The 2,507-nt window shown below is 56.0% G+C and overlaps 1 long non-coding RNA gene across 1 annotated transcript; it reads left to right on the top strand.

The window, feature by feature from the left end:
* The first annotated feature begins 871 nt into the window (after window positions 1-871).
* Window positions 872-1,960, top strand: LOC131402156 (uncharacterized). The gene is made up of 3 exons (XR_009218322.1): window positions 872-930; window positions 1,297-1,400; window positions 1,886-1,960. It is a non-coding gene; the product is annotated as an uncharacterized LOC131402156 (long non-coding RNA).
* The last annotated feature ends 547 nt before the right edge of the window (window positions 1,961-2,507 follow it).

Below are 2,507 nucleotides of genomic sequence, written 5' to 3'. Positions count from 1 at the left end.
GCTGCCCCACACCTGCCATTTCCTGATCCAGAATCCCATCATCTTGGTCCAGCTTCCCTGCTTACCCTCATGTGACCTGAGCAGACTTCTTAACTCCCAAGCCTTTGCTGTCCTCATGTGGACAGTAGAGCTGGACACTGAGAGCAGCTGCCATGCAGAGTGGCTGTGCAGATGGACGAGGTGGAGCAGAAAGGAAGTTGGGCAGAGTCTGCGCTTTGGTGGGGGAGGGGAGCACACTGAAGTGCTGTTTCGTCCTTGGGTAGTTCACTCATTTGCCTAGGAGGTCTCAACAGCCTCAGCACTAATTAGGCACCTCATGTGTACATGACTACAAGGCAGACAAACAAAGCCTGTGGTTGTTGCTGCCTTGGGGGCATGTGCATCTGAAAGAGGAGTCAGACCCCAGGATGGTCAGAATGGGTGGGAGATACCCCTAGAGACTGTCAGGCAGGAGCCGATTTCTGGTGCTTGGAGGAAGTGAGACTGGGCGGCGAGCGAATGCCACTTCCCTGCGCCACAATATCGGGTCCTGGGTCATCCTGTGCTGGGTACCCTCAGGGGACACAGGCAACACCCAGGAACTCCCACAAGCCTCAGGCCGCATTCTCAGCTTCCTTAGCTCCAGCTCTCACCACTGACCTGGCCTGGGACTGTGGGGTGCGGACGCTGAGCTGGGTTGTGGCAGGGCTAGTTGACACTCCCTGTCCTCCCCAGGAGCTCTTCAAGAAAGTGATGCCCTATGACTTCCTGGACTCCATCTGGTCCCAGTGTGACAACAGGGGCAATGAGCACCTGGCACCCACCATCCATGCCACCACGACTGACTTTAACAGAGTGGTCGAATGTGTCGTCACCACCTGCATTGGAGATTCGAGCATGACGGCCCAGGACAGGGCCAGGGTGGTGGAGCTCTGGATCCAGGTGGCCAAGGTAAGATGTGGGAGGCCCTGAGAGCCCCTCTCTGGAGTCGGGGGACTGCCTCTTCTCCTTTCTCAGCTCTCATGTTTGAAGTCTGTGGTCTGAGCCTTTGCACAACTCTTAGGCCCCTCCTCCCAGTGCGTCGATGACCTGACTCCTGGTCCCAGTGGTGGGAAGCTCACCCCTTCCTGGGCTCCTTCCTTGGCTTGAGCTAAAATCCTCCTCCTGGAAGTATTCCTCATCAGGTTCCAGCTGTGCCTTTCCCAGGTTCCCTGAGCCGCTGTCTCATCCAGGACAGGAGACATCAATGATGCGACAGAACCCAGAGGAAGCAGTGCTCCAGCTCCCCCTCACAGCTCATTCTCTTCCCTTCCCCAGGAATGCCAAGGTCTGAGGAACCTTTCCTCACTCCATGCGATCCTCTGGGCTCTGCAGGGCCCCTCCATTCAGCGTTTAAAAGAGACATGGAGATGGGTGTCCAGGTGGGTAGGCCTCTCTCCATGCGAGCACCACCTGGGTGGACCAGACACCCCCCACAGGGCTGGCATTGCCCTTCAGTCAGTTGGGACCTCCTGGGAGACAGCAAACCCTGGCGATAGGGTCTGACCTGGTTGGCAGGCTTGGAGTCTTTCTGAAAACTTAGGCCACTGGTTCTGCTTCAGGAATCAGTTTTCCTAAGTGACAGATCCTGGCTTGAGCCAAATTGAAGATTTTCAAGTGTTTTCAGCAACAGAACTCTCTGTCCACATGAAATTAAGACTGTTTAAAACACATCTGCTGAGAAGATAAGAGAATGGAGGCCCCAGGTGACAATAGGAGAGGCCCCTCCCCAGTCCCAGACACCTCAGGGCTCAGAGGACACAGTGAAAACGCTCATCCAGTCTGTCTGGATCTTCTGGGATTTCAAACAAAAGGGTTTTACCCTCAAACCACTCCACAGTGTTTCTTTCCTTTTTTCTCTCCTCAGGAAGAACTGTACAAAACTTAAAAAGTTGATGAAAACAAACCAGCGGGAGAGCAGGAAGCTGCTCAAGGAGGTGAGTGGAGGCTGGAGATCTGGAAGGAGGGGAGGTGAGGTGGGGAGGGACCAGGCAGGATGTGCTTTAGGAAGTCTTTCACTTAAAGTTCCCTGAGAAATAACGGTCTGCCTTGTCCAGCTTGACGGGAAGCGGGGAGTGTGAGCTGCAGGGGCTGGTGGGGGCTGTTTGGGGCAGGAGGCCTTGGTCACAGGGTACAGTGGTGTCGCCTGGACTGTTCCAGGAGGTGAGGAGCTGGCAGAATGAGCAGGTCTCTGGATTCCATGCGGACCCATCAGCTGGCCCTCTTCCTCCAGGCTGGCGGGTGGATGGAGTGGGTGGGGGTTCCTTTCTTCCTAAAGCAGCCCAGTCTGTCCTCAGGAAGCCAGGCCCCTGCTGCTCCTTCTGTCTTCACTGCACCTCGCAGGGGAGTGCACTCTGCCTGTGCCAGCGATGGGCTCTGTGAGGTCACACAGGCCATGTGGACACAGGGGCTGCCCAGCCTTGGGCCAAATGGTGGATCTGGGACACAACCGTGTGCTCTCTGGGACTGTGCCATCTAGCCAGATAATG

This window comes from Diceros bicornis (assembly GCF_020826845.1).
Source record: "Diceros bicornis minor isolate mBicDic1 chromosome 30 unlocalized genomic scaffold, mDicBic1.mat.cur SUPER_30_unloc_3, whole genome shotgun sequence".
In the NCBI taxonomy this organism is placed as follows: domain Eukaryota; kingdom Metazoa; phylum Chordata; class Mammalia; order Perissodactyla; family Rhinocerotidae; genus Diceros; species Diceros bicornis.
The sequence above is the reverse complement of the archived record's forward strand: the minus strand, read 5'-3'. Positions and strand labels throughout refer to the sequence as shown.